This window comes from Echiichthys vipera (genome assembly GCF_963691815.1).
Source record: "Echiichthys vipera genome assembly, chromosome: 13".
Taxonomy (NCBI): domain Eukaryota; kingdom Metazoa; phylum Chordata; class Actinopteri; order Perciformes; family Trachinidae; genus Echiichthys; species Echiichthys vipera.
In genome coordinates this window covers 6,660,097-6,685,047 of record NC_139838.1, presented here as the reverse complement: position 1 = coordinate 6,685,047, position 24,951 = coordinate 6,660,097, and the positions used below count along the sequence as shown (strand labels likewise).

The following is a 24,951-nucleotide window of genomic DNA, read 5'->3' as shown; positions in this document are numbered from 1 at the left end:
CAAAAGTCTATGCTTATCTAAGCCGAGGGCAATTCTCAAGGTCACAACCTTCTATTCGTTGTTTCACTCTGGCCCCAAGAAAAAGTGCACAACAACAACTATGATACAACTAAGCCTCCAGCTCTGGCCAAAACATTGCACGAGTGTAGGCGGCCCAATCAAAGCCTTGCATTCTTCTCTGTGGGAGTTGCAGCCCCTGGTTAAAGATAGAAGCCTGGAACAGCACATCCTGAAGTCTGGATCAGCCCTGCCAAGTGTAGATTCCCTTGCTTTCTCCCCCTCTCTCTTCCTCAGACGGCTGCTCCAGGAGAGCATGTCAGTTCATCTCAACATAAAGATGTGCCTGGGGAGCGCCAAGACAACCCCAATCCACTGTTGAAGCATAGCATAGGAACCATGAGGTACCCATGGGTGCAACTCCCAGCATCGCTCAGAGTGGTCGGCAGCCTCTCGGTTGCTTGACTTTAACAGGCACTGTGGGAACGATGTGGTAATTCAAAGACGAGCAGGCAAACAAGTGCAAAGACAGAAACCAGAAGTAATTGCCAACTTGTCACAAGAATGAATGCAAGTTCTGGATTTCTTAGAAAAGCTATGTTAAGATTTGTGCAATGAATTTAATTCTAAAAATGTCAATTATGTATGATAATTCTTAGGGATTTTAGTTACAGTAGGTTTAGATGCCATAGGTTCTCCTATAGATATATTTAAATATTATCTTTTCCTTTATGATAACTGTGGGCATGCTCACCAATCTGCTGCTATAAATTTCTCATTTTTTATTCATTTCCTGCAGAGGCTTTTTAATGCAGAACATCTGTGCAGGGAGTGTTGATTTTCATTAACTGTTGCTTAACAAGAATCCCCAAAACTACAAAATGGAAGTCACAGGATTTGATTTTATTCATTACTGCTCGACTTTACCCACCTCCAAACTCATCAAGGAAGGCCAAATATCTTTATTCTGTATTACAAAACTGTCTTTTCTTGATGATTAATAAATTATTCAATGTGTAAGTCACTCTCCATATCTGTGTTGAAAATGACTGCAGGATGATCATGATCACCTCAATTGCTTCTGCACATTTTAATTCACCGTTAAGTGCCATCAAGGGCTGTTTCGAAAGGATGAAGTCCTTTGAGCTGCTGGAGGGCTTTTTATGTGCAACATATGCTACTGGAGTGTTGAGCTGCATTAGATCCAAAAGCGGGAAAATGTAGACGAGAGATGAAAAATGATTAAGAGAGTGAGATGAAATATTTCTGCTAGAGAAGACGGACTGATAGGTCGGGATGACATGACTGTTGCTGTACAACCTGAATTATTAGTGATGTTTCTATTATAGTTGAATACCCTGTATGAGGCGGGTCTCCCTCAATGAATCACCCCTAATTTGAATGTGAGCCATCCCTAAAGGCTGTTTGACCAGGGTTTTGTTGGTCCTTTTTTCTCCCTTGAATATAAATCTGATCAGATGTAGTAGTATTAGACTTCCCTTTATTGATTCCTTTGGGATGACTCCCACATGGAAATTGAATTTCCAGCAGCTTACAAAAAGGTATTAAAGTATAGCATCTACTATATACAGTTTAAGATAAACAATACATCTTAGCTAAATATATATAAAAAGTAAAACAAAAAACTCTTAGTTAAATATAGATGTAAAAATACAGGGAAAATAAGATCCAGGGAAAATTAAATCAGATAAGTTAAATATAGAGAAAATGTATAAGATAAAATATGTATGGTAAATGGTAAATGGTAAATGGACTTGTACTTATATAGCGCCTTTCTAGTCTTCTGACTACTCAAGGCGCTTTCACATTGTTTTGTCACATTCACCCATTCACACAGATATTCATACAGATGGCGGTGGACATCTACATACCATCTAATCTAACCATTCACACCACATTTACACAACCATGCGCTGCACCGGGAGCAATTCGGGGTTCAGTGTCTTGCCCAAGGACACTTCGACATGTGGACCGGGGGAGGTGGGGATGTATGACTGTATATGACAGAAATGAGCAGTAAGATTTAATTATTGCAATTAAGTGATGGGTAAAGTTATTGTACAAAGAAAAGAAGATACGTGTCCAGGTGTGTAAGAGTAGATCATTGATTGCATAGTGAGTGGCTCCCACTCCTTCCCTTCTGTCCTCTTTATTTCCTCCTCCCCCCAAGTGAGGAGCACAACACACCACAGTGTAGAAGAGGACAGTGGTGACCACGCCACGGCAATACGCGCCATTTTTATAAGCCGGCGAGATAGAAAGTAGACACTTTTATCCAGTGGTGCAGTGCTACTTTTTTACTACCTGATATCTCTGCATGGGCATTGTTAAAATGAGTGCCACAGCAACCCGGGTTGGCTTCTGACCCGCAGTCTTTGCTGCCTGACACTCCCTGAAACTTCCCCAGCGGCAATATTTGACCTAAATGGAAACATGACTATTTTTGTTAAAATGAGAATGACAGCTAATTATTGAAGGAAGGACGTGATAGTAGCAACATTAAATTAAAATGAAAGCAGATGATTAAACAGGGAAGAAGTTGAGGTAAATAACATGTCTGGCCACTATTTGAGATTTGACAAAAAAACAGGATAGTAAAAGGTCGTGAGTCAGGCAGAGTAAAGTTAACACTTTAGAGGCACTTCAACGGGTTTGAAAGGACGCCAGATGATGGCTTTCTATCCCCAGAAAGAGCTTTCACATATGGATGTGAGCAATTGACAGTGAAAATACTTCCTTTTGACATCATCATCTTCACTGCCAGCCCTATTTCCCACGTTGCCTCAGCTTTTTCAAATGCCAAGCAGAGTGTAGAGGATATTTAGCAGCAGCATTTCAAATTTTAATCCGACAAACTTTCAATTTCACCGTAGTTGAGATGTGCAAGAAAGAGCTAGTGAGAATGTAAGAAAAACAGAGATAGTGACAAGCACTCATCACTTGGCAGCAGGCAAGAAGAAGAAGAAGAAGTAGAAAAAGAAGCAGCAACAGCAGAAGAAGAAGCCAATTACCCATGTGGCCAAGCCGACCGTGGGGAAGTGGTGCGCCGGGGCTGCCTGTTCTGAGTCCGATAACCCTGCTGTGTCAGCCAGAATTTTATCTGCCACTTGGAGGGAAAAAACAGCCACCGCCGAAGCAACAACAACCACCTGCAGCCAAAGTAAGGGCCGCGAGCCACAGACGAAGACGAGAATTAAGAGAGTCAGGCAACCACAGGGGCAACTGATACGCAACACATGAGCTGAAAGGAAATGAAAGAGTAGTGGGAAGTACTAACACACACGGAGGGATTCATCACACACCACCCTACCAGGAGGGAAGAGGAAAGATGTTACAGCCATTAAAAAGTGGGGCTAGATTAATAGATTGGTTGGGTTATGTATCTTATTTTTCTTTATGCAATCTATTTCTGACATGACATATAGTCCTATGCTGCTTGTACCACTGCTGAGTCTTGGTCTGAATGGGATAACATTAAAAATATCATCTAACGGCAGCCCAAATCACAAATGATCGGCATTACAATCCAAAAACTCACAGGCAGATCCAGTTAACCAGCAGCTCTACTTTCAGAGAGAACTTACACATTCACCATGTCCCCTCGGTGTGTATTTGTGGACAAAGTGTACAAACAGTTTTCACCGTTTGCTGCTTCAGAGAAAAGGCAAGAGAGGAGAGAGCTGAGAATTTCTGAGCTCAACAATATTAACAGCCTGATAGTAATTAAACCCCTGACGTGTTGAGTATTTACCTCGATTAATCATTCCCACATTTTGGTGGCTGTAGACATACGGGGGGGTCGATAAAGGCAAAAAACGCTCACTCAACTTTTGCTGCAGCACTGTGTGACATCATTTAGAAAAGCACTGCATTGGCCAATCAAATAAATACATTGTACTGTATGTGTTGGGGAAACTGTCTGCAGTATAATGTAGCAATGGCTAGTAGCTGCCTTCCATTAGCATTGACTGCTAAAACAGGGTATAAATGGAAAACGGATATCAAGTGTTTGAGGAAATGGTTAGGAAAGCCTTCCACAAGGGTTATAGGATGTGTCCATGTGAGATACGGGGACACAGAATCACTCCAGGACTCGCAGATATTGGAGACGTGTTAAGGAATCTCTCTGACATAACACCCAATACCCCAGAGGGATGTGAGAGGAATGTGGTGCTTAGGTGAAATGAAGTCATTTTGCGTTACAGCCGACAGACCAGGGGGCGGCTAGTGTGAGCAGCTGAGTCGACGGAGTCAGGGTCAAGCAAAGTTGTGAAAGAAGTATGTCTGTTTAAATAGTATCAACATTAACATCACACACACTCCGGCCCTAAGGACATAGCTGCGTCACCATCTTGGGAGTGATGGCGGTTATTATCGAAAGTCATAGCAGCAGTGCTAAAACACGACTCTCAGTGCATTAAATGCCATAGTACTTTAATGCAGTTATTGTGAAAGTATTTGTTTTGTCTAATTTAATGTCCCTCACAAACACACAGTGTGGCTGGAACAGCGGGTGACCAAGCATGAAGCATCACTGTTTTGTAAGAATCTGGCAAATTTGAATACAAATCCTGTTATGCAAAACAATATCATTTTCTGACTCGTAGTAACTGAAATACAAATTGGCCGCATAACAAACATAGTTTCAAGTAGCACGTCAGTGTCAGCTGATGTAGGCCAGAAATATTACCACCAATGCATCGAGGGGTTCCCTCACCATCAAATGTCTTGCAGCAGCTTCAGTCATGTTCAGGTTCAGAGGGTTCATGAAGTAGTTGATTCATGTCAGTGACTGAATTCTTTCTGATCTGAGCATTAAAAGTAACTCTCTCAGTTTGGGTCGTTTTAAAATGCTTCTGTTGGGTCTTCCAAGACCAAGGTTCAGAGATCCTGTGGTCTCAGCAGGTGCTAGTTAAAGGAGATAAGGAAGTTGACAAAGTTCTTTGAAGGATTGTGACTTTGTTCTGGAGTTCAGTCAAACTGAGGATTTCCTGTGTATTCTCATTTTGCTCGCTACCTAGCTCCGTAGGTTTTGATCTGGCTGGAAAATATCACTTTTGTGCATTATTTAAATGGTCATTAGTCTCACAAGCCGTATCCTTCCTGGGCACGGCTCTAGGCTTTCATTATTACATCAGTTATCAGCCCATTATATGCAAATGACTCATCCTAACTTTGGAACATAGAATATATAATATATCAATTACACCGACAGTGAGACAGTGAGGCAGCGAGGGGATATGGAAAGATTTCCTAAAGATAGCCTGTCAGCACCTGAGGGAAGGATAAAGAAAGAGAAAAAAAGATATGAGAAAGAGATATTAGAAAGAATGGACATAAGAGCTTCTGCACACCAAGTCCCTGTTATCCATATGCGTTTTTTCATATGCGTTTTTTTCATATGCGTTTTTTTTTTGTCAATACGTTGCACGATGAAAATCAGTTAAAACCGAATGGTTGCACACTGAGTCCGATGCAGTTTCTTATTCTTTTAATTGCAAATTCGCAATACAAGATAAAATGGAGTCACCAGTGGCCAGGGTTGCGTTCTATTAAAAGTCAAAGCCTAGCAACGGAATGAATTATGTGGGTTTAATGGATAACGCTGGTTCCAAACAGGACTACTGAATGAATGACATTAGCAAGAGGCTATCATTTAGCTGCCTAGAGCAAAATCATTACTGTAATCTTTCGTACATTGTGCATTCCAAGGACATACTTTATGCCATTTTGGATGATTTGTATGTATGGTGGCTCTCACACCTGTTCTAAAAAAGTTGAAGATGGACAAAAGTTTCAGAGTCTGTGTGTAAACGTGATTAAGGATTAAAAACGCCTTTAGGGTGGCCAGGTAACGACAGAGTTTAAATCCAAAGGAAATAAAACTATAATAGGCACTGTTATGACCCCAACCATAACCGTAACCATTCAAACATTTGTCAGTGCAACTTAACTCAAAATGAAAATTCATATTCACATTCCAACATTATGAGACATTTTTATATTCTATTAAAAATAATCAATTTACTATAGTCAATGTGGAGGTGAAATGATAGTGAAGAGATGGATGGGCAGGATAACTTTATCTAATAGACAAGATCCCACTGCCCACCAATTTCTCACGAAATAATGATAAAATCATTAACAGTTAATACCATAAGGTAATTTATATAAGTAAAAAAGTGATGCCCTAATCCCACTTATTACAAACCTAAATATAAAAGCTCAGATAATAAGCAACAATGTCAGGTTTTACTACCTGTCTAAGTAGTATATCTAAATTTTGTATTTTATTAATTCACTTATACTTCAGTATTTCCAGGGATATTTGTAGTCAGGATATGAAAATGAAAAAGTAAGCAGCTTAACCTGAGCAAGACTTTAATCAGAATATGAGCTGTTAGCCACAACACTGTGCTCATCGAAGTGTCCTCATCCAAGACTGTTGACTTGTGCAACATAGAGATCCATTTACACTTATATTATACTTTACTCCAGAGCAGCGTTACCATAAATACACCTGGAGTGATACCCTCCTCGTAGAGTACTGTTTAAGTCACATGCATTTATATCTACAGTGAAGAAAAGCTATTTAGTTTGTATATTTACATATTCATCTATTTTAAAGTGTTCTTAGCCCATACTGCTGTTTTAAATGTATTTTATCTGTGACTCTCTTGGCTGCTTACATTTGTAAATTTAGTGACAGGAACTACAAATAGTCAGTAGCATGTCTGTGGGTGTACATGATGTGTGTAAACTGATGTGCGAGGAGAGAGATAAAGTAGTAAATAGCCTTCTATTATTCAGTGGTAGTTACGGAGAGGCCCTGTTGGAGCAGTGGGACCTGTTTGTAGGAAGAGTCACTTGCAGTGCAACGTGCTGTTAATGCCAGGTATTAAAAGCTCAAGCAAACATTGAAGGGCAAAGGCAAAGCTAATAAATAATGCAAATCCACTCAATGCCTTTCATAAACTGGAGAGAGCTTAGAGAGGGTGCTTCCATTGACCCCCTTGTTAGCATAGGGCTGCTGGCACAAAAACTGAAGGAGTGAGTTTTAGATAACATTTAACTCACACATACACAATTTGAACTTTGAACTGTTTGTGAACTGCTAGTTATTACTGTCAGCTGAACTGATTGATCTGAGTTTAACAGAATTGATGGTTTTGATTGAAAACTGAACATTAAATCAATGATAGATCCGGAAAAAGGAACATGCTTTTGGGTTTGGTTTACTAAACTGCAGCTCGCCGACCACATATAAGATGCAAGCCACATATTCATGTTTACCTGTAATTTAATAGAAGCTACAATTAGATGTGGCTAAAAGATTAAAGAGATTAAACTGAGGGACGTAACGAAACTTAGATTCCTTGAGACACCATGCTGTGTTTTGGCTGTGTAACATGCATATACTATAGCAGTTTATTCTAACTACTGAGGCATGTAATGGCCATTTTTAATGCATCCTGCTAAGACATTCTGTTTCAACCATAAATACACAAAACTATGGAAGCAACTCACCAAACCTTAATTCAGCCAGCTGGTTAGTTAGCTAGATAACAAAATAAAATAGATAGAAAAAGAAATCTGCCCTTTTAAGCTAAAGCTAGCTAATTAGATAAGCTAGGGATGAAAAAATAGACACTCGGGTATCGCAATATTATATTTTGTGATGCTTCATTGATTCTCCAAAACATTTTTAATCACATCTCTGTGACCTGTAGGGGCCGCCAGTGATCTTAGATGATTATACCGTCTTTAAGAGGCTCCAACTAGCTCCATTTTAAAGCAAGAGTGAAGATATAGGTATCACATACGAGGCAACCTAAGAAATCCACTGGCCTACCAACATGATATGCTAGCTAGTCAGAAAGGGTGATTAAAAAAAACACTCTAAAGTTAAGCTAAATTTTGGAAAACTGGCAAGGCCATTTCCAAAGGAGCACCTTGACCTCTCACCACAAGATATCTGAATGACAATGGGTTCTATGAGTAACCAAGAGTCTCCCCTTGCAGACTTCCACTTTATGGTAATCCCTTGCAAAATCTAACTATGTGTATTATACTACCTACTCCTAAACTGACAAGGAGTAATGCTCATTTTGACTTGTAATATTGCTGTGTAGTTACAGGAGCCTGTGAATGTTCTCATTTGTCCAGGTCATCGTTATCCCCAAAGCAATTTCAGTCAAAAGCAACTGGACTTGGTTATTTGTCTAGGAAGTGTGTAGGTGTGTTGTTACACCAACACGCTCTTAGCCGTTACCTGCACAAGAACTTTCTTCTTGGAAAACCTTTCTATAAACCTGCCCCTCTACACCCCCACATTTCAATGAACGGCAGTATTAAAAAGGATGTAAACATGACACTGGGGTCCATCTTAACAGGGTGAGTCATACAGGCCAAAGCTGCCATCCCACTGCCAATGGAGTGGGTCTTATCATTGACAAAATATTGCTGCCTGTTGCTCTAATGAGGTGACCAGCTTCACACTGTCCTCTATTTACAGGGCTGTCATTAGTGTCGGGTTAATTATAGAGGGACGGTCACATTATTGTCATGTTGAGACAGAGTAATCTGCTGTAGATGTGAGGACAAAATTGGCACCGTAATTTAAAATGCCTACTCAGGCCTGTGACTGAACACGACATGGCGTTGTATGAAAAAAAAGAAAAATGGGGGAGTTGGGGTTTGTCAAATTTGAGACAAAACTCTTATTAGTGCACATATTTGGTGCATCTAATTAGAATATTCTGGAATAACAGCTCCCCCATTCAGTGTATATTTAAAAAAGGTAGCACAGTGCGGGTGGATTCAACTGCCAATAATTATCTTGTCAAAACCCATTAATGATAACTATCTATCTATCTCTATCTATTTTAAGAATGTAGTTGTATCATGATATTTGCCATTGAACAATCTTGCCTATTGAATCAACTGATTACAGTGGTCAGCAGCAGTTCTCCAAAGACAATAGCCAATCAGTTGGCATCGGCCTAATCACATATCTGTCTAGCTGCATAATAAGCCAATCAACATGTGCTGTCAACATCCTTTCTATAGCAACCTTGTGGTTGATTCACAGAGATAAAAAAAAACATGCTTTTACTCTTTGACAGACCACAGGGCTTTTAGATGGCTTTGTTATCGGTTTTCTTCTGCAGCAAAGTGCAATTTAACTGTTTGTCCTGAACCTTTATCATCCAGCATGCCACTTGAGGATAAGAAAGCAACAGGCAGGAAAAAAGTTCAACATGGTAAAATCTGGTGAAAAAACAGCAACAAAAAAACAGCTTTATCACTCCTGAATATCCCCACAACACATCGCCTTACTCCCTTGTTATACTTGTGCATCCTGTTCTCATTTCTCCGGTCTTTGTGGTCCATTTGTGGTATTTAGTGTGGGTTCATTCCTCCCCAAGATCCACACACATGGTTTATGTCCTCCCGTTAACTTTCCCCTGAGTCTGATAAAAGAAAGTGAATTTTAAACCTCAGAGGGAACCAACGATTCCAATGACAAGTGTCACTATTTCAGGGAGAAAAAGGGTCCAGATTCCCAGCAATTTACTGATTTTTCACTACAAAAAAGTCCACTCTGCTTCTGACACCGATTAATGGCAGCCTCTAATGCATCCATCCAGTTCATTGAAGATCCCTACCATATAGTAAAAAGTGAGATTTCCATGTCTTTTTGATAATAAAGCAGGTTGAGGTGCTATATAAATACTGTTAAAGCACACACAGTACACAAGTACAACAGAGAAATGCACACAAGTCACATTCAGAAGCTGTGTCTTTAACGAGCCGTCAGGACTTCTGTATGTCTGTGATGTGTATGAGTGTGTATTCTCTCACTTACAGAAAGTATGGCACTCAGACAGATATAAGAGGAAAAGAACGAGAAAAAGGAGGTGTTAAAGCAGTTCAGTTGTTATATGCGTTGAGCGTGTTAATTATAAACTGGTGGAGACTGTTAAGATCTGAAATGTAGTTAACAAAAATAAGAAAAAGGGAAATTCACTCTATACTTATTTCATTTTTTCTAAAATTACTATTTATAATCCCTCCAGTTCAATGTAAAAACTGACAAGAAATATTGTTGAAATATCATTGAATTTGTACTTTCTTTATTTAATTGACAGTTAGTTGTTGACAGACGGCGATACTTCAATACAGCACTGATTCATTACGCAACTTAGACATTGTGATGTTCACAACCTCTGCTTGAGGAAATATTATCGAATTATCTGTTAAATTAACCTGTTAATGTAATACCCCTGCCCTAAGGCCTGCACTGGTACCAACCATGTCATGCCATCTAGTCGGGAAGAAGCTGAATAACACTCCAAAGTAGGCCTGTCACAATAACAAACTTTGCTGGCCGATCAATTGTCCCGGAAATTAAGCGATAATACTGCCTTTTGAGACCCTTTTCAACTGATATAATGATAATAGCATAATAATGCAAGTGCACCCTTTCAAAGATCAATAAATGTTTATTTCTAAAGAATATTTAACACTAGAACTGGAATACATTTGAAATAACCAAAATTAATAAACAAAACAACCAAAAATAAAATGGTCTCTCAGTCTATTTTTTTAACACATTGGCGCGTTTTGTTGCTACTGTTTTAAAACCAATGCGACCACAGAAATGGTTCACCGCGGTCATACGGTTTGAACCTGAAGTGCTCTCCCAGAGCAGCTGTGGCATTCGGCTTTGAAACCATCTCCATCATTGTTTTTATATATCCAAATATCATGTGATTCATTGATTAATTGAGTTATGGATTGATTGATTTATTGTTTATTGCGACAGGCCTACTCCAAAGTTAGGCTAAATTTGGGCGATGGAAAAATTGGCAATGCCGTTTTTCAAAATGGTGACTTTGAATATTTCTGCATGTATGCAGAACAGAGCATAGCCTGGATGTATGTATAACATTGGATTTGGAAATGGTTGTCACTAGAAGGCTAACTACCAAGAGCTTGTTTAACATGGCCTATGTTGGTATGAGCTAAGGGTGGGTGGTGCTGGTGGTGCTTCGTGTCCCTGTCCATAATTCCTAATGGCTGACCTGCTAACAGATGCTGATGCCAATATTTTACTATAAGCACATGTATCCTGCATATCTGGTTGGTACCCGTATTCATGAATAGGCCCTTCAGCAGTACATAGACCCTCCTGTACCTCCACAACAACAGACTCTCCAATGCTGACAAATTCAAATAAGTCATGCGATCACGAGAAACCGCTCTCTGTTAATGTGCCATTTAAATGCAAAGAGTCATTCTGCCTCCTCTAGTTAGTTTTCCTACTGTGGGCCGTGGCTCATCAAAGCCAGCAGTGTTCAAGGAAAAAAAAAACCCGGCAGAGCGGGGACTGGCGAGAGGGCATCGTGTGGAGGCAAGAAACCATAAACGGTTTGAAGTTCTGCGCAGCAAATGAGCATCATGTTCAAACCCCAAGAGGGAGGTTTGAAGGGAGAAGAGTCTCAGAAGTCTGCTAAGCTTTACACAACTTTGCGGAGTTCTGTGAATACTGGACCAGCGCTGCAATAGCATTCACACCTCAAAGGTGATTTATGCTGAACCAAAGCTGCCATTAATCATAGCTTTTTTTCTCTGAACCAAATGATATTTGCATTCCGTCTGTTTGAATTGGCGTTTGAGTGTTTGAAGAAATCTAAGAGCAGACACCGCTTTGTATGATGACGGTGGTGCTGCTGTGCTTTTTTTATGTGAATAGGTTTATTCAACAGTAGGGGAATTACATATTATACAATGTTTTGAAGTATTACTCAGACTGTATAAAATATGGGCGTAGTCTCCATGCTGTCACCCATGGGTTTCTGAAGAGCCAATATGAAGTTTAAAGTAGGTGGCTCCAGCTGTCGGCTGCGGGCTGAATGAAGCCTGCAGTCTCCTGTGCAGGACCCACTTGTCAATCAGAGCGGCCAGCCCTTTATCATGCAGAACTTTAAGCCTTAATTCAATTTAAAGGGATGATTTATTAAAGAGTAAGGATTTACCACAGTTACAGTTGTTATGGGGGGGGTATGTGGGCACCATCTTGTAAGTTTGCACTCTGTTTACCTGTGTCTGTTACATGGTTGCCTGCTTACCTTTTTGTTTAATTTGGCTGAATAGTTGTTTAAAACTAGTCAAATCTGAAGGAGGTGAGAAAGGAAATGTTCAATAACATTAAGCTTTGTGATTACTTTAACGAGTGGGTTCAGTCACAAGATGTTAATAAAATAAAAATTTACCAAAATCTTGCACCTTGTTAAAAATACTCATTATTACCCCCCTTCCCTTTAACACAGCCTAACGTCACTTCACGGTCCCTCTAAAGACTAAAACTGTTATTCTGTATCAGGCAATAAACATGTTTATTCCTGCTGTAAATTTGGACATTTTAACATAGGGCTGTAAGAGGAATGACTCTTTTGTATTCAGAGAACTGCAGTTTTTGGATCTTTCTTTTTTCAGCTCTGGTGATTGCTGCTTTTTTAAAATATTCTTCCTGATAATAGCCCTCATTTTCCAGATTTACACCATGTGCAGTGTTTCACTTTGATTTACGGGTGTGGCTACGATTTCGAAAGCTAAATATGATTTTGAGGACAACATGGGGTTAATAAAGCATCCTGGTATCAACCAAAAAGCAACTATTGACTGTGTCTGCTTGAGTCAACTGTGATTAAATCAACTGACAACCACTTTTAATTTGGCAGACAAACGAGTTTCAGTGCTTAGGAGTATTTCAAATATCTATTTTTGAGAATTTAATCTAGACTAACTTCTATAGGAATTGCCCTTTCTCAAAGTAGGTTAGGGGATATCAACTAAAACAAAGTCCAGTTTTTGAGGTGTCCTCTGTGGGCTCAATTTGGTTCAACTCCAATAAAATCTCCTTCAAGGGTCTCTGAATCCAGCAACCTGTTCAATTTTAATATTAAAAGAACACCCTGTCCACCATGCACAGCAATCATGTCTGCTTTCCCACATAACTCCAGACTCTGAGTCTCCGCATCTCACATCCTGCATTACAATACTGACAAGCAGGCGGAGAGATTCACAAGAACCATTTTAGTGGGAAAAAAACCCCCTGCAAAGCTGAGGGGCGTAACATGTTCCTTTTTAGCTGCAATGTTTCATGTCATTGGTATTCCACTGGCTGGTGGGCGCAAATCAATACTATTGAGCTGCTGGTGCCCAATAAACTAAGTTGTTGTCTCAATTGCAGTCTCTTTAGCGTCTCAGAAAGAATTTAAAGCCGTTGGAAAGAATTTGAGGTAAAAGGTATATTTGCGATGCAGCTTCAGTGGTCCTTGGAAAACTCTGACCTTGCATATTCTTTCTGAGCTGCTGGATAAAGCAGAGGGTTGGCAGATGTGTCAGTTTTCATTGCAGTGTGAAAACACAACAGATGAAGCTGAATTTACACTGGGGATGAACGGGTAAAGTCTAACGGCAGCTTCACTTACAGCGAAATCAATTACACTTCCCTGCATTACATGTCGAGGCAGAGTGTTAAATAAAGACAAATACACATAGAAGCTTAACAAGCAGGTGATATTTGTCTAACTAGACTCCATATTAATTCAGTACAGATTAGAATATATGTTCCAATCCCATACTTAATATTATAGTAGGGCTGGGCAATTAGAAATAAGCAAAGTATTTGTGAATGTATATGTGAATGTATATGTATGCATCACTGAGTGCTGTGGTCTCGTAACAACGGGTGTGTCTAATTGCTGATGTTTAGAGATAGAAGATGAACTCAGATGCTTTACTTGCAATACATGTAGCAATGCCGCTCTGCAAAAACTCTGATACAAGTTCTGCAATGAAAAAGTAGAAATATTACTCTCATAATGTACCTCACATTTCAGACGTAAAATGTGAATGCAACATTATTACTGATGTGTGAAAATATAAGTAGCATTTTAATGTTGGTCGAGTTAAGGTTACTTTTAAGATGTAACTGTATAATCCACAACCATTTTTTCAGATTTTTTAAGATTATCATTTGTTTTGCGTGTGAAATCTTCATCTGAAAAGTCAACATTAACTTTCTAAAAGCCAAGTCAAGTCATTGTCGTTGCCTCATTCCACATGTTGGATCTGGAACTCCGTCGTCAAGGAGATTCAGCCTCTCCTTGTGTATATCTGTGTCTCTCTCTTTCTCTCTCTGTTTGTGTCATTCTTCTATTTGTGTGAATGATGAACTTCTGTTCGGCTTCTTGTGTGCTTTTTTAGGTCGCACTCACACTGTCCATCCGTACCGTGCCCAAACAGGTTTTACGGGTAAAGCCTAGTTCGTTTGACCAGTGTGAGTGCCGCACCGCGCCTAGGTGCAGCACGCTTGCCGGCCACGGACTGTTTGGGAGAGGTGGGCTTTTGTAAAGCACGTTCGCACATGTACGAGCACAAGCGTGCACACGTGCACAAGCACGAGCACGAGGCCTACTGCGGCTCTGACGTCATTTTATGTGCGCCTGTTGGGACATAGAAGAAAAAAAAAAAAGAAGACGGACCATCGGCGAATGGTTCACGTTGTTGTGATGCATAGGTGGAGTGTTTACTGCAGATTTGGTCGGATGAAAATATTCAAAAACAGTTGGACAAGACGCACAAAAACTCTGAGGTCTATGGAAAGATTTGTAAACAACACATCGCGATGACGTCAATCAATGCGTGTAACGTGTTACGGCGTGATGACGTATAGGCAGCAAGAAGCATTCGACAAGGCCCAGTTAGTGTGAGTACAAACGGGCCTGGCTCGTGGGGGGAGAGGGAGGGGTGGACAAGTGCCCTAAAGCCTGGGTCGCGGTACAGACGGACACTGTGAGTGCGCCCTTAGTCAGCATTCAAACTCTGCATAGGGAGGAGGTCGGGGTGGAAACAAAAACAGAACTTTCACCCGGGAGACTGTTCTTCACTTACATATGTAAGGAAGTTAAGTGAAGTATTTAATTTACATCAAATAGCCCATGTAGCATACTACACTTACAAATGTAGGTTACTGATTTGAACCCAAACCATGATCTTTTCCTGAAGCTTATCAAGAAGTTTTGTTTCAATTCATAACGTTAACTACTAGTTTAGAACTGCTACCGTTTCTCAACGTTTTTTGTCGGTACGAAGGCATGTCGAAAGAAATGTCATCTTGGACAAAAGGAGAGTACACACATACTTGAGAATGCAGCTTAATTGTGTGGGAACATTATTTTTATAAGACAGGGCTGATTCTTTGAACACATCTATTGCACATCTGTCCGTCCTGGGAGAGTAACCCCTCCTTGGTCTTCCTGGATAATGTCTAGCTGGTAACCCTAGATTTGCAAAAACTTGCAAAAACTGTTCCTAACCATCTATACTTACTTGAACCATAAGATTTCAATGTCTAACCTTTACCATTTAACCATAACCATTCAAGTTCAATACCTAACCTTTACCATTTAACCATAACCATTCAAGTTAGATGTCTAACTTTTACCATTAAACCATAACCATTCAAATTCAATGCCTAACCTTAACCATGCGCTGGACTTTCCCAAAGTTACCATCTAGACCCAACCCTCTTCCTGGGGTTCTTCCATTTTTTTTCGTTGTTAAAGGCTTTGTTTGGAGAGTTTCTCCTTATTCGAAAACGAGGGTCAAAAGTGTTGTATGCTTTTCACATAATCAAGCCCCCAGAGGAAAATTTGTGATTTGTGACATTGGGTTATATAATATAGAAAAGCTATAGCCATAAATTAAATATCCAAGGGTTGTCAAATGATTTGCATGAGAAAGCTTTGTCTCTATTAATTCAAAATTAAAGCCTTGGACTAAAATGTTTCTGTCACGACCTGTTTACATCGTTTCTATAGCCCAGCTCGAATAATGCTTTTAAACCACAGGGTACACGATCTATAAATTAATTAAAACAATGTACCATTTTGTAAGACATAACAGAGCATAGGCTAAATGAAGGTAAGAATTAGCATTTAAAAATATAAATAGTATGCTGATGGCTGGTGATAGGGACTAATAGCAAGTTATACACTGACATTATCTCCTAACACAGCCTATGGTTTATGTATGACCCCAATAAGTAGCTCACAACAGGTTCCTCTGATGATGAGATCCCACACAGCCATATATCAAATCTTCATCTCCTATCCGGCTGCAGCTGAGAGGATCATCCAAGTCGTTTGAGCATATCCATGCTCATCCTGTCTGAAATTGACCTTCTCTAATGGATGAAAAGAAGATGAAAAGCAGCCTTTGTGGGGCTGCCGGCCCCTGAGGAACACCAGGAAGTGTAATCAGCAATGACCCATGCTAGACTGCACCAATCGCAGGGAGTTCCTTAACATACCCCGCTTGCCTCGGGGGAGCTGTGCCTGAAACAGCGGAACAAGCACTTGATAACTGCGAATGTATTATGAAATCCCGGACGTCTGCTGGCTCCTTCCGTGAATTGCCATAATTTAGCCGAGCCAGTAGCCTATATCCAGCACCTCTTACGTGGATGTTTTCCTCTCAAAACTCTTTTCCATGTAAAAAAAACTCCTGCTTTAAATAAACATATATATTAAATGTCAGCGCAGATTGGAAGCAGGCCACCCGTGTGGATGCATGACAAATTTAAATAGGAAAGCAGCGAGGGGCTGAATGTGGGAAAACAAGTTGTCAGTAGGTTGATGATTGGAACGGGGTCCAAGGTAATAACATTGTTTGGCATAAATCCCTGAGGAAACCTGGTGAGCACGCAGGCGTAGGCGTTAAGTCCATTTCAATATCCATTGACATTCAACCGGAGTGGAAATAAAGCATATTCACACTCAAGACACAAGTGAGAGGCTGTTGTGATTACTGGTGAGAAAAGCCAGACTTCACAGCAAGTCAGCAACGTGAATCATTATCCACCAGCCTTTTCTTTATTTTACCAGGGTGACTGCGTATTTGTTGTATGATCTTCTAAACTTACAGTTACTACAGTTACTCGAGGCTGTTGAAATGGTATAAAGGGAGGTTTATCTGTAGTTTCTTTTCAGGAGGTATAAGCTTAGAAGGCATAATGACATTCAAAAAAGCTGAAGCAATTAGTCGGTTGGCTGAATTATTGTTTCAGTCATTTTTCAAGAAAAAATGTCATAATGTCACCCAGCTTCTCAAATATGAGGATTTGCTTTTCTTTGTGATATATGATAGTAAACGGAACACCTTTGGGTGATCTAAGAAAGAATATCTCTATTTTACTGACATTTTAGAAACAAAATGATCCATCAATTATTTAAGAAAATGATCTGCAGATAACTGGATAATGAAAATAATTCACAGCAGTCAATTGAGTAATTAATTCAATTTTAAGTGACCTTACAGTGATATTAAAAACAAATTTTAAAGCTGCTGGGTTTGTTTTTGTTATATATTTGGTTTCATCTTATCAAGCTCATATGGCTTACGTGTTAGCAAACTGTTGTGTATTAAAGACCTTTTCAACGGAATTCCCTTGCTAGGCAACAATCTTGGTCCTTGTTAACTTCCTGTCAGCTGATGTCATTAATCAGGACACATTTAGAATGTTTATGTTTACATCTAATCTAGTAGATACAGAGAAACATTAACATTCATGTTGAGTTATGTTTGTGTCCACCAGATGAATTTAAGTGCAATATTCACTCTCTTTGAGCTCTGTTTTGGGTGTAAATATTTGGCTCGTTTGCTGCTAAATCCTCAACTATGTTCACTAGCTAGTTGCTAACTGTGTCACTATGTTGTTTGCTGTTGTTAAAACATCTCCATTGGCAACGGGTTAGGCTACATGAAAATAGAGATGATAATATTAAAGCAGTATTAATTGATTTTTTTTTTAGCATATTAGCAACCAGTTACCTATTTACACAGCAGACATACAGCAACATTAGCGTGCATTTGTTGTTGTTTTTTTGTCCACCTCACAAAATGAAGTCCAATATTCAATCTCCTTTTAACTTTGTCAACGCTTTCAAAAAAATATGCTAAATGTTCTACTATGTTCACTAGCTAATTGTAAACAAAAACCACAAACACAAGCTGTGTGAGTTGAGTCATCTTCAGTTTTGAGATTATACTGAGAGACAGACAGAAGTAAGTAATATAATGTTCTGCTGCATATGGAAAGGGCACCAAAGGCCATTTGGATGCAAGTAAACAGCTGAAATTAAAAGTGCAAAAGCAGTCAAAATACCGAAATCAGCTGTTTTTTGATAGCTCACACCACATTTGGAGGGGATAAAATAACCGCAGTGTTAGTACAGAAGGATCACATGGTCAACTTTGTACTGTGCCTAGCAAGACAATTCAGCAAAACACTGTTTAATTGTTTGGCACAAGGTGATAGTTCAAGGCCACCCTGAGGCAACACATCCAACAGTTACCATGACTCTCTTCTCTAGCTGCATAGTCAAGCAAATGTGTTTCCCCCCCTGCTTAGGGGCAGTCCACTGCCGGTTTACTGCCTATAGATGAAAAGTGAGTCAAGAGATAAGGATGGGGGCTATTATGGGGGGCACTTCTGCTAAAAACAACATTCATTTGGAAAAAAACAGTGAGTCAGAAGGCAACATTCTAATCAAGATATCTGGACATATCTTGATACAGGTTTGTAAATCTGAAGAGGTCTAATGAACAGATCCAACTCTGTGCAGAACCCTGTCCTCTTCACATCAATTCCTATATGTAAACCTCACTCTTTATCTCCTTCTTCTCTTTTAAATCAAAATTTGAGCACAGCAAACACTGTATTTTGGTAAACTGATACTGCCGAGTGGCAACCTCTGGGCCTGAAACTTGAAGCTAATACCATAGAGTCCAGAAGGCGGGACGTCTCAAGTAGCTACTCAAATATCTAAATATGGCCACTTCTGGCTCCGAAATACACAGCAACAGCCCAAATGGCAAATTCAAAGATTTGAGGTGGTAGTGCACAAACCAATGGGTAATGCCATGGTGGTTGGTCTTTGCATACTGCTTTAGTGCTTGGAAATCAATTCACATGGTCTGTAATTAACTGCAGCATATTTCTGTTAGGGAACCATTGTTTTGGATAATCCAATGAAAAAGGTACATTTTTACCCAGGACTATACTGTTACTAGGTATTAGAAATGTTATCAAAAATATCAAACTTTTGAAAGTAATTTCTGCAGCAAAAGCAGTGATAATAAATATATATATATATATATATATAGCCCATTTTCTTTGGCCCATACTCAAAACCATACAATTATACTGGCTTGATTGCTCTGAAATGATTTTGGACTAGATGTTTGGACTTGCAGTTCCCCTTGGTAATTGACAGAATTCTGCACAAACAGACGCAGTCACTTTGCAGTGAATTTGTTTTCATTAAAAGTGTCATTATTTTATTCTGAGCATTCACAGAGCTCCCATAATAAACTGTCTGAAAAGCAGCAATGCACATAAAAGTGGCCTCTTTTATAGTAGAGTTATTCTGTGTTGCACTTTTGTACCAAAACAGCTTTGTTTATAACTTAATTTCTAGACATGGAGCTTCTGTGGTTCATGTTTCTTTTTGATAAATATAAAATATATACCCAAACACCTGCTTTGGGAACCTCACTTCTCTTAACGTAATAAACTAAAACTAAATCATATATGTCTATTTCAAGCTCAAACATTGCACGCCTGGAAGTCTGCTAATATGCTCATCATGTTTCTTTAGAAAAATCAGAAATACTTTAGTGATTGATTTGAGTGTCCTGCACCAAATGATTCCCAGCCCATATGGGTTTACAAGACAGTGGACAGCAACAACCAGTGTTGTATTCTACAATCTATAGCAACTCTATATAAGGAAAAATAGAAATTAGAAATAAGTATGTGCAGAGTGTCTATTTGCACCCGACCTGAAAATAGTCACACAGCAGCATTTCAGCTATCATCCGGGGCTGTCTCTGTGTACACCTCCTAGTGGTAAAAAGAGCAAAAAAGTACATTACGATGGATGAGCAGGATTAACCATTGGACTTCTACCCAGGAGATTTGGGTTCAAACCCCATGAGAATATGATGTTAAAATTTAATTGACTTGCAATTTGGTTAGGTTTAGGCAACCAAACTACTTGGATAGGTTTAAGCAAAAAAAAAACACTACTTTGTTACGTTTAGATAACAAAACTGGCTGCAAATGGACAACACTGGACAAGCTGAAGAGCAGCTTCAGCCACAGACTGATCCAACCCTGCTTCTCTGAGTAACGTTACAGGAAATCGTTCCTACCCACGGCAATAAGACTTTTCGATTCTTAAACCTCCGTCAGAGCCTCAATCACCCACCTGGACTAAATCAGATCTGTAAACTCTTGCACATTCTCTGTCCACATATTCATAGTATAGTATTTTTTAGTATCAGTATGTATATTATACCCATACTACATATCCCATACATATAATATTATAAATATATATATATATATATATATATATATATATATATATACATATATATATATATATATATTATACCATATATTGCATGTACATATACATTAGTAATTTATTTTACCATCACCCTGCCTCTGCACCTTACTATTCATTGATCTTGCTTTATCTCGTGCTTATGTCTAAGTGCACATGTTCCGTTCTGTGTTTCTACTTGTTTTCTTATTTTTATTATATTGTATTGTATCATATTCAGTTGTACCAGATTGCTGCAACAAAATAATTTAAAAGTAATTATCCATCTATCTATGTACGTATCTATCTAAATAGCATTGTTGGCTACTTGCACGAATGTGCGAATAGCATCTGCCTTTAATGCATACTAGGGCTGTACGGTATGGTCTAAAAGTTATATCCCAATATAATTTGTTATATCACGGTGTATGAATTTATCTTAAATGCTACTGAATTACTTTCCAATTACTGTACTAAAGTACGAGATTGAGGCTCCTGTTTTTTGATTTTAAAGTATTTTCTCTACTCCACTACAAATCAGTGGGTAATATTCTACTCTATTTTACTCCATTACATCTATCTGATAACTGAAGTTACCAGTAACAAACACGCTTCACAGTGATAGTTATAAACAAATACTTTACTCTGTCCATTCGCTGTGTCAAGCTTTCGTTTTTCAAAGTAGAAAGAAACATCGTGATGGTGATTTAACCGTGGCTTTAACCAGACTGAAATGATTGCAAGAACAACAACAGGCGTGGGGAGGAGCGATGCAGAAGCGTGCAAAGAAGAACGTAGTATGAGTGCACGGAGAAAGTCTCCCAGCGTGCCGGTATCTGACGCACTGAGACAGTTGCACTGATATGCGAGAGAGGACAGCAGTCAACATCCGCCACAAATTTCTTTTTCACATAGGGCCACAAAATATCCCCTCACAGGTCAAATTTGTTTTTTGGTTTGCCTGCAAAAATTGTGTGCTAACGTCAGAGCTGCTCTACTGGTTACACAGTAGCATCAAATACCATTCCTACCGTCCTACCGTTTATACTGTACACCCCTAATTTATACTACAATTTGTAACATTGTAAGTAATAACAGTGCCAAGAAGTGTGCTCTATTGTTAAGTGTAAATATGTAGTATTATGGCATTATTAACTGGAGTATTGTACATTATTAATATTAATTTGAGCAGAATATTCATTCAACAGTCACTTCAAGGCACACAAGATGCTTAGGCAACATGACTTAAGATGTTCATAAGTTTTGGAGTGGTCTGAAACTAAAAACTTGAAACATGAATTGCCTTGAAATAAAGAAAAAACAATATATTTAAGCCCCTGAACAGCCACACAGGTGTTTTCAGTTCTTCTTGCTGATTAGACCTCTGCTTGGGTTGAAGGTGGGCGGGGCTTTGATGAGAATTTGGTGGGAATTTATAAGGTCATAAATGTCCGTCTACCAAGAAGAATGATAAAGGTGTACTTTGTCCCGCCTTAACAGGTGACACAGAGCTAACAGGAGACTCGGAAGATGTCAATCATTCGCAGTAGACACACCCACTCAGTCCTGAGAAGAGGTTTAATCAACTAGTTAACTGAAAACACCTGTGTGGTTCAGGGGCTTTAACATCAATCACAACATGTTAGATGATTCCAGTAAATTCTTGTATGATGTTTTGCGGTCTGGCCTGTTAGAAGCCATGACTGTGAGACACATTTTACCTCGTAGTAGATCTGGGGTCGGGTGTGGCCAGTTGTAGGTCCTGATCAGCTGCCAGTCAAAGTCGTCGTCTTGTCCCTGTCGGTACTCACACAAGCCAGGGTCTGAGTCCTCGTCAAAGGTACAGCCAGCTACAGCGAGGAAAGAACAGAATGTGTTAGAGGTGAGAAGACTTGAGGTGATTGAAATATATAACGTATATATATCCAGGAGAATACTGGTGAAGGATTGACATTATACTATAGTATCTATCCAGAGAAACACCATTTCTCTTGTCCATCACCACAGGCTCCCTGTAAATGTGTTAATACATCAAATCCTGGAGAATCTTTGAAGCTATAAACTAAATTACAGCTAATGGTTGGCACCAGGCGGTCAGTTTGAACTGCCTATCTCATCTGTTCACTCAAAATCTTTTGCTATTTGGTGCAATTAGCCCTGTGGTGTGAAAATGACATAACAGCCACAGGTCACCCAAACAGCCAGAAATAATGGGCAGCAGTGCCAGCGCAGCGAAAGGGGGTTTTTCAGTTGATGGAGGACAACAACAGCCTACCTCCTGGCCTGTGAAAGTGACCCAATCCTGTCTGGCCTCTAATGGTTGCATTCACTATTCTGCCATTATCACAGAATAGTGTAAGGGCTCCAGCCCCCCCCCCCCCCCCCCCCTGCGACCGCGTTAGGGACAAGCAGTAGAAGATGACTGAATGAACTGTAGCCAGAGATTGTTTGCTTGAAAAATAATTAATAATAATAATTAAGTTTCCAGTACCCCGCTATTATAGACTGGAGTGAAGTTAAATAGACTATTTTCAAGGCATGTCAAACACAGCTGTAACTGATAACATCACTTAATGCTGCATTCCGGTCATTGCTGGACATCATTCATGTTATTAGTGATTTCCCTGTGAATCTGATTCCTTTGGAAATAATAAAAAAACAAGAGTGATGTGATGCTGCGAGGATATCAAGATTCAGGTTAGCAAGATTTATTCAGAAAACAAAACATGTCAAATACCAGATGGAGGGACTTGAAACAGGGTGATCATCGATCGAAAGATGCGCATCGATCAAACATGTCAGTCTCAATTAAAATGAAGAAGTCTCTTCCAAAAGGGCCTGATATAAATAGCTGTCTTAGAACATGTCGACATTGCTCATAGTTATTGCCTCATTGGACATATTTTTTAGAAGTCAGACAACTAGGCCTATCCAGTACAGTTTTTTAGGAAATCTACTGCTGTACTTGGACTAGTGTTGAGCTCTGCGCTCCAGTATGGTAGCCTGGGAACCAGACGAATCTGCTGAGCTCATGTTTCATGCGCTTTGGCAGACAAAACGGCCCCCCTCAGTTTCAGACAGATTTCTGGCCAGGCCCTTAGCAGACCAATCACAACTTTTTATCGCATGTGGGCCCGGTTTAAGATGATGACTGACAGAGTAGTGATGCTACCAAACATTACCAAACATAACTGACATCCCCCATTGACGCAACTTATCAGGCTCATGAGACTCAGATCAAACTAGACATCACAAATCATGTAGGAATCAAGATTATAAAGATGCTATAACTGTATTGCTTATTTCTTGCCTCAAATGTTTTCAGATACACATTTTAGTGTACTGTTAAGCTGTAATTTGAGAAAGTTTGTGACCAGGCCAACCTTTTTTTCTTGTTTCAATATGGACAAAGCACCGCCCCAATTTGCATCTGTCACTGAGTGCTACCTCGTATAATTGCTCTAATTGGTTTAAGTCCTGAGTCATTACTTTGATTAGTTGAAGGTAGGCATGTGCCGGTATCAGATTCTGACAGTATGACAACCTTTGGCAAAAATATCATGGTTTCACGGTATTGCAATTACAGCTCTAAAATGCATTATTTTGAAATGTCTGGGTAAAAACTTTTTTCCATTGAACACTATGCATTTTATTTTTAAACATATATATCACTACGATAACTACTACTATGAATAATGTGTGTGTGTGTACAACACAAATATTGTAGTTGCAAAATCAGATGTACACAATAGTGGAAGACTGAAACAAGACTACAGATGTGATACCAGCTTAATTTAATTTTAGCAAAAGTACTTAGTAAAACTACTCCACTTCTCTTCTCTTCTCCTGAAATCACCTTATCTGCCACAATAGCAGCCTATAGTATCTATTTCACTATTGTTAGACACCATAAAGACACCGTTAAACCATAGCTGGTTGCAAACATTTATTTAAAGACTGCATTACGTTACTTCTCAAGGACGTTTTACATGCTGGGTGACCTTCCTCCGTCTTCCACCCTCATGCAAAGACACAGACTGACTGCTCACACCGATAACCGGAGGAGGGGGGGTGTGATACTCTACGCTGCACACTGGCAGAGGGATTCATCTGCACTCTGTCCTTGACGACTCATAAAAAACAGCTTTGACGCAGGAACGGAATGACGGAACATTTTGGTGATTTTGAAACTGTGACTTTTTCAAATCGTGGTACACCTTGAAACCAGTAACCAGCCCATGCCTTGTAGGTCTACCTTACTGCGTCCAGAAACATTTTGATAACGTAGCTTGGAAATCGAAAATAAACAGAGAGGTTCCAGCCTAATACCAGGCACAATGTTGCTGGGTTAGATAGTTGTCTTGTTTACAACCTGTCTGATAGCTTACACTGACATCATTATTGATAAAAAATTGTATATTGAGCAACAAATACTGATTCAAAGTTGTAGTAAATCATAGTTTTAGCA

At 39.4% G+C, this 24,951-nt stretch overlaps 1 protein-coding gene across 1 annotated transcript in view; it reads right to left on the bottom strand.

The window, feature by feature from the left end:
* Window positions 1-22,288, bottom strand: part of ptprua (protein tyrosine phosphatase receptor type Ua) — a 169,020-nt gene extending 146,732 nt beyond the window's left edge. Inside the window, exon 1 of the mRNA XM_083926147.1 lies at window positions 22,205-22,288. The gene's annotated coding sequence lies outside the window, so the exon portion shown is untranslated. The remainder of the gene's footprint in view (window positions 1-22,204) is intronic.
* Window positions 22,289-24,951: the final 2,663 nt, after the last annotated feature.